At 26.0% G+C, this 8,725-nt stretch overlaps 1 non-coding gene across 1 annotated transcript; it reads left to right on the top strand.

The window, feature by feature from the left end:
- Positions 1-5,144: 5,144 nt before the first annotated feature.
- TRNAT-CGU (transfer RNA threonine (anticodon CGU)) lies at positions 5,145-5,216 on the top strand. Its single transcript has one exon. It is a non-coding gene; the product is annotated as a tRNA-Thr (tRNA).
- Positions 5,217-8,725: the final 3,509 nt, after the last annotated feature.

The raw sequence follows: 8,725 nt of genomic DNA, 5'->3' as shown, positions 1-8,725 counted from the left end.
CATACCATTACATGCATATGTGTTTATAAACTTACCTTGGATTAACTTAGGCATTAACATCATTTGATCACATATACTTGACATATCGCATATGAATATATCATAATAACTTACTTAATCATACCAAAATAAGCTATTACTAGCCATTCCAATGGTTAGGTTACAAAACACCATTTTTATGCCACTAATGACCAAGTTGTCCTATACATGCCATTATACCAAAATGATTTTACTATGTATACCCAAAATAAGCTAGTCGATAGTGTGACGATGCTCCAATGATCTTCCAACCTTCGCGAGCTTTCGAGCACTATAAAACAGGGAAAATAAAATGGAGTAAGCATTACATGCTTAGTAAATTTGTATAACGGAAACTAAACTTACCAATCCTGTTATTTAAATCTAAGCATACAATATCATGTTTTTCATCCATTAGCAAAATTGCCTAAACACATGCAATCAATCAAACATGTTAGTCACCAAAATCTTTTTATCAATAAAGTAAACATAGAATAGCTCATCATGCATATTCTTTCAAGTCATTATCATTTCATCTCATAATTCTCATGCCATGTCAAGAGTTTTATGTCAGTTGAATCATTGAAATTTCGATGGATGCTCAAGTAGTACACTCGAGGTGTAAGATTCAATAATTCGTCAATTCTTATTTGAGGGTACCCATTAGGGCACTTAATCAAGGAACACACTCTCGAGCCACATATCGTATAACAGGATTAGCAGTCCAGGCTAAATCATTTATATAACATAAGCTCAAAAGAGCTCAATTAGGATTACCAGTCCAAGCTAAACCCTAATCGGAACGTATACTCTAAAGGTATTATATTAGGATTACCCGTTCGGGCTAAATCCTTTCTATAACAAGGTCAATAGGATTACTCTTCCGAGTTAAATCTCGTTCGCAACAAATGCAGGACCTTATTCGTTTCGGGAAAGCGCATATATTAATCGGAATTCAATGTTCAATCAGGACTTAACCCTTTTTCACCATATCAAGCATGTATTAAATTTCTCATTATAACATTCAAGTAATGTACATCAATATAAGTCACATTCCATACGACAAAACATTCAATTAAACATATTTACATGCCCGATTAAGTTACACGAACTTACCTCGACACTTGTTCGCGTATAAAATCTACTAATCCGAAACCTTTTCTTTTCCTCAGTCTAACCTCAAATTTGTGTTGTCCAGATCTATATAAATAGCTTTAATCATCAATTTCACATATTTCATATTTATTTGGACTCAATTTACGTCCTAGGCAAAATTACCATGCCCCTAACTTTTCCATAAATTTCAATTTCGTCCCTAGGCTCGAAAAATGAAACTTGTGCAATTTACTCCCTATTCCAAGCCTAATCAAAATCCCATTACAAAATCTACAGCACATGTATTCATAAAAATTCAGAACTTTTCTTCAATTTTACAAGTTTACATTTTAGTCCCTAAATCATGTTTTCATCAAAAATCACTTTGTAAAAGTTGTTTATCTATCAACAACCTTTCATTTTCTACCATAAATTTCTAATTTTCAGCGTATGCATCCATGAACCAAAATTCATACCTTGATAATTTTTCAAATTAATCCTCCAAATAGATAAATTAGACTATTATGGTTTCAAAAATATCAAAATTACTAAAAACGAGACAAGGAAACTTACCCAATTAAGCTTTGAAAGTTTCTTCTCTCTCTCCTAGGGTTTCCATAAAATTTTGAGGTTGAAGATGAAAAAATAAGATGATATTTCTTTTTATCATCTTTTTAATTAATTAATTATTTCAATTTCCAATTTATTTCATACTTTTTTCTAATTTTTCCATGGATAAGTCACCAAAAATCTACATACTCTTTCTTTAATGATCTAATTACCACATAAGGGCCTCTAGTTTTGAATTCCATAGCTATTTAATCCTTATAGCTACTAGGATTCAACTTTCGCATTTTATGCGATTTAGCCCTTCTCGTAATTAAACACTTAATCGATAAAATTTTCGTATTAAAAATTTCACACATGTCTATCATAATACAGACCATATAATAACATAAAAATAAAATTTATTCTCGGGTCAGATTTTTAGTCCCGAAACCACTGTTCCAATTTCACTGAAAAATGGACTGTTACAGATTGTCATCTTTCTTATGAATGATCAAATGTTTCATGAGAGAACAAAACGCAATGATGTTTGGTAGCATTTTGTGTGTGATATTATTGCTCATGGTGATATTGTTGTGAGCAAAGTTAATACTCATGATAATCCTATAGATATGATGATCAAGTCACTTCCTATAACCAAGTTCGAGTATTGCTTGGACTTGGTTGGTTTCATTGTTGAAGAATACCCTTAAGGGGTTTTGTAGAAGATGTGGAGAACTTGTTCGTTGAGAATTCGTATCAATGTGGAAATTGTTAAAGTTGTGTGACCCAAGTTTTAAGAGATTGCCTGCAAGTAATGTTAAACAAAAATATTTTCTTTTTAGAAGATTTAGTATTTATTAGTATAATATATTTAGCATTTATTAGCATAATATATTTGACATTGATTAGAATTAGGTTTTTTCAACCTATAAATAGATGTAGTCGAAACTCCTCTTGTATGGTTCGAATTCAACATTAATGAATTTTCTTTTCATCTGCCCGTAGTTTTTTCCCGAAAGAATTTTCACGTAAAATCTCTGTGTTCAATTTTTTTTTTGCTATCTTTTTACATTGTTACTATCGACGTTTAATTTTTAACATCGAGTTTAATTTTAAATATTTATTTTATTTTAAACAGTGAATTTAGTTGTTTTATTTAAAATTTTATATAAAATTATTTATCACTTTAAAAATAATTTTTAAGTCGATCAATTGTGACACAATCTCAATTAAAAGTTTTATAATAGGATAGATTAAGGAATGAGGTGATGCAATTCCTTATAAAATAATAATTTTAAGACAATTTTTTAATTTAGTTAGTGTTCAATTAACTTGTAACACCCACTCAACTCTAATTTGATAAGTTGTTGAAAAAATAAATTAATAAAATTTTAAAAATAATTTTTGAAAAATGAAGATACGTGAAACATATGCCATTTTGTTTTCATTTGCATGGGAAATGGAAAACATTGAAAATCATAAAAATAATTTTAGCAAATAAAAATACGTGAAAAATTAGAAAACAATAAAAATTATTTTCATTGTTTTTAGTTTTCACTAAAAATGCTTTGTAAAATTAAAATGGTGAAAAATTTTAACTTTTAACTAAATTGATTCTTATTCAAATTCATACAAACATAAAAATATTTTTAATATTTTTTCAAATATTAAATATGTTACAATGGTTTGAATCCATTTAAATATAAATCTTTTATTTTATTTTATTTCATATGTTTCTATTATACAGAACTAGTTACCAAACATATTTTCATTATTGAAAACAAATTTTTATTTCTATTTATTAAATGCTTTTTAAAAAATAAAAATAAAAACTATTTTCTAAAAAATGAAAATAAAAATATTTTTAGAAATCAAACGACACCCAATATTCCCAATAATTTAATTTTTCAAACACCTTTAATAATCCATAATAAAAACCACTTGATAAAATTGTTTCCATAAAAGTGTGACAATTTATCAATAGATGAACAACTACTTATTAATTAAAGGAGAATAATTTTATTTTTTTAACATCATATATATTACAATGTCTAAAAGTAACTGTTGAGATTATCTTTTAAATATTTGTGAAACGTTATGAAATAAAAATAATATTTTTTATAAAACAAAAATAAGGTATTATATATATACTATTATCTAAGTTTTGATTAATTTGTGGCACCAATTCAGTTAAAAAATTACAAAAATATTTTTCTGTAATTAAAATAAGTTATAGTATTTGAGGGTACTTTAATCTTTTTATATTTTTAAGAGGGCCAAAATAAATTTTATTTGTGGTGAGATTTGAAATCATGTCAATTGCATTAGTAAAACCTTAAATTTACAGCTCAATCAAATATATTTTTTATAATTTTAATTTTATTATTCACACTTTATTACCTCTATCAACTATATATATATATATATATATATATATATATATAATATTGTTGATTTAGTTGATGTCACAAATTAACTCGAACCCAACTCAAGATTGATGACAACAGTGTGATACAAATTGTAGTGCATTTATTATTATTAATATGATGTATTTACGTGTTTAAATTTCATTTTACTCACAATTTAATCTATTCTTTATTTTAATATTGTACATATTTCATGTGCTATTATTAATTAATTTTAAACCATATATTTCATTATTTATTGGAAGTTATTTTAAACTAACATCTACATTTTAAATGTATAGTTGCAATATGCATATGTGTGCTATGGAATTTCTAGAATTAATAATGCTGTTGATTGAATTATTGTCATAAATTTTATTTGATATTATTTCTAAACACATCTTTGTACTCTAAATACATGATTTTCACACACTTATTATCTTTTGTCATATTTTAAAATGGAAAGTATCCAAAATATATATATATATATATATATATATATTATTTTGAAAACGGAAATAATCCAGGAGATAAAATAAAATAGACAAGTTAAGAAATTTAAAATAAACAAATATTGTTTTGATTCCTAAGTCCTAACTATATATTTTTAAGTAGGCACAGTTGTATTTTTATACAATCGCTTCTACTTGTATCTATTTTTGGGAGGGGACCAATTAGTTTTGTAGTTATTGGTAGCCAATTTTGGTATTCTTATTATTAAATATCTTATCAAAATTTAAAGCATTTTTTTATGATGCTAACTATTAAATATTTTAATACAAAAATAACCCGGAATAAATAAATAAATAACTAGGTATATAATATTTTATAGATTTTACGTTCAAAATTTTGATTTTGTTTAAAATAATTTAAAATGTTAAAAATATGGGTAAAATGATAATAAAAAAACTCATATACTAAATAATCCAATTATATCACATAATTAATTTGAAGTAATTTATTAAACATATTTTATAACTTAAATAAATTGTTGTTGAATAGAAACTTGGAGTTTTTCTGACACCTCAAAGTATTAACCAATTATATTATTTAATATCAAAACCCTAAATAAGAACTGCCTCCGTAGCATAGTGGTAGTGCGTTCGCTTCGTAAGCGAAAGGTCGCGAGTTCGATCCTCGCCGGGGGCTGTTTTTAATTGTTTTACCTTTGTGGGACAGGGGTTCAATCAGCGCCGTGCTCTCTTATCTCTTTCTCTTTACTATCTTTACCAATTACTTTCGAGCCTTCCACATTCGGCCTTTAAAATAAAATTGAATAGGTTTAATTTTGATTTTGGTCCCCATATCGTTGATTAAGCTCGAGATTTAGTCTCTTTAATTTAATTTTGACAAATTTTTGTTCTCTTGTGATTAGTTAATGGTGAAAAGTGAGATTCGTTGAGCTTTAAAAAAATTGAAATTATTGGTATAATGTTGAAAATTGTTGTTCATACACATATAATCAATTGTGTATATTTAAAGAAAATGAATATATATATTTATTTTATATTAAAATAAGATAATTGTTTGTGTATGTAATACACAACATAAAATGGTGTATAATTTTAATATTTATTATTATTGAGTGGAATTTAAGCTACCGATTAGCAAAGTTCAAGTATTTAAATATCATACTTTATAGATCATGAGCTTGATTAAACTTTTTATTTATAGTGCCTTCTTTGTTTTAATCAAAATGTGACCGTTGATATTTTAAAATTAATTTTGTTTTAAATCTTGATTTTAATTATTTAATCAATTAAATTTTATAGAAAATATATATTTTAAAATTATTCATTGAAAGTTTTTTCTTGACAATGTATATCTTTTTAAAATCTTAATTCATAATTGTTCTTTTATTAGAAATAACTTATGGAAAATAGATTGATTTTCTATGTTGGAATAATTTTGTATAAAATGATTTTCGTTATTTGGTAAGTTTTCTTGATATTATTTTTAACAACATAAATATATTTGCTACAAAATATTATAGTAGTATTTTTTGACAATTAAAAATTATTTTATAATAATAAATATCATATTTAAATTAATAATAAACAATGTGTAATTAAAACTTAATTAAAATCACATGTATAATAGTGAATAGTAACATATTATAATTGAAAGAGATAAATGAAGCTAAGAATGATATAAACGATTATTCTTATTTCTATAATTGAAATAATCATTTTATGCTATAAAACATTTATTATTTAAATATTTATAATATGCAGTATATATTTATTATTAAAATATTAATATAATTATTTTTAAATAATATATTAAGAAAATTATCTAAAACTCAAATTTATAATTGTTAAATTTTATTATTAAAATAAAATTAAATAATTAAATAATTAATTATATTATTAAATATAAATAATTAAACATGTATGCTTAGTAATATTCAACATTATATTATTTGATATTAATATTTTAATATTTTTAAAAATTAAAATAAAAATTATTAATATAATAACATTAAGTTTGATTCGAGTTCATTTTCATATAAATAGGAGTGAACAATCAGTTGGTTCAACCGGTTCGATTTAAATAATCTAAAAATCGACTTAATTGAATTCATATTTTTCTAGAAATAAAAACTGACCTTATAAATAAAACCAAATAAATCAAGCCGTCGTTGATTGATTCAGTCAGTTAACCGACTTAATTGACATTACCATGTTTCTTTAGTATTGGGTTTAATTTTAGCTAGGTTTGGTGTTTAGATAATATATTTAGGCATATTGAATTTATTTTAGGTTTGGGTAATTTATTTGACTAATTAAACCATTTTAAATGACCTTTACAACCAACCTAAAATCATAACTAAATAAATTGACCCGACAAAATCAAAATCAATTGACTCAACTTTTGCACACCCTATATAAAAATAAAGTTACTTATAAAGAAATTTTTTTATTTTATAAAATGACTTATGATTTTCAAATGGGCAAGTCAATTTATACTAAAATGAGCTTATTTTGTATTGATATGCAAGTTATTTTTAATTGACTAAATTATTTTTAACAAAACAAACACAGAAAAATGTAAAAAGTAAAATATTTTTGTAAAATAAAGGCATTTTAAAATCAAAATATAAAAAAGTTAATGGGATGGAGAAAATATATAAGTTGAATATTTTTAATAGAAATATAAAATTTTATCCTCTTCATATATATACTAAAACCCTTTCACCCATTTAACCCATTTAGAAACTCACCTCCTCTCTCACTCATTATCATTTAAATCAACCATGTTTTTGTTAATTTCAGTTTCACCCACATCAGAATTATATAAAAATAAATATTAACTTGTTTTTTACCCATGCATCTTAAAAATTGGAGTATTTTTCTATAAATTAATTTATGCTGAAGTAAATGTAAAACAAAATAGAATTATGTTAACAAATTTTAATTGTTTATATAAGGAAAAACATGGAATCAAAATAAATCAGATAAAGTATATTAAACAATATCAATATATTAAGTACTAACAATTGAGTGTTATTAATAAAAAAGTTTTTTTTTAACATTAATTTTATTATTGGTTCTTATCATATCTTCTCTTTTTGATACAATATCTAGAGTTATCCATAATCCCTCTCCAACCCTTAGATAGGAGGATAATGCGCTTTAGCGCGCTTAAACTCACGCCCTCCTACACTGACAACAATACCAATGTTGTCACATCCCATGTTTTTAATTATTTTCTTGCTAAAATAAAAATAAGAAGTAATGTGGTAAAGTGGTTAAGAGCTTTAATTAAATCTTATAAGTCTTGGGTTTAAGTTTCCTTATCACTACCTTTTTAATTAAATTTTCTTGTGAATTTTCCATGTGCTAAATACCCCTTATTGTCCAACCTTTCTTACCATACTAAGGGAAGATTCTTTCCTTTCTTTTTAGTCAACATACCATACTTATGAGGACATGATCCCTTTTTCATTCCCTTGTCCCCCTAACTTGGCATTCTTTTCACCATTACCATGGATGATGTTCATTGAACCTAGACATGTTTGACAACACCCCTTTTCATCCATCTTTTTGTTCTCCCCCTCTCATTGCTACACCTCTCTAAAAACTCCTCCCCATTCTCTTATTTTCTCTCTTTTGTTTAGCCATCAACCACCCATCTTTTCTCTATTTCCTCCTCTCCTCCACTGTTCCTTAATTTGAACTACCATCACCACCATCGAACCTCCTTTGCACAGCCACTTTTCTTCCTCTTTTTGTTTCACCACCGCGACAACCACCGCGTGCCACCGCAAACCATCATTCCTTTTTCTTTATTTTTTCTCTTTTAGTTCCTTCTTCTTTTATAAAGTGACCGAAACCCTTCTTATTTCTTTCTCCTCCGCTGGACCACCACCTCCGTCATTAGACCACCACTGTCTTTGCCGTAGTACCATCTCCGATGATTATCGTTCAATTTTTCTGAATCAAAATCAAGACGAACCATCAACATTTCCATTTTAGCCGAGATAGTGGCCGATCAACATCAACCCGAGAAATCTTTAAACTTGGAAAAGGAATCTCAATTCTTAACTTTCATAAGGGTAATCCATTGGTTAGATCCACGTATAAACGTTCTTAGAGAAGTTGTAACACATCGGATCTACAACCATGTGTGGGTTTAACATAAAATAAAAATATGAA

Source organism: Gossypium arboreum, chromosome 13 (genome assembly GCF_025698485.1).
Source record: "Gossypium arboreum isolate Shixiya-1 chromosome 13, ASM2569848v2, whole genome shotgun sequence".
Taxonomy (NCBI): Eukaryota; Viridiplantae; Streptophyta; class Magnoliopsida; order Malvales; family Malvaceae; genus Gossypium; species Gossypium arboreum.
Note: the sequence above shows the minus strand (reverse complement) of the source record. Positions and strands in the feature narration are given on the sequence as shown.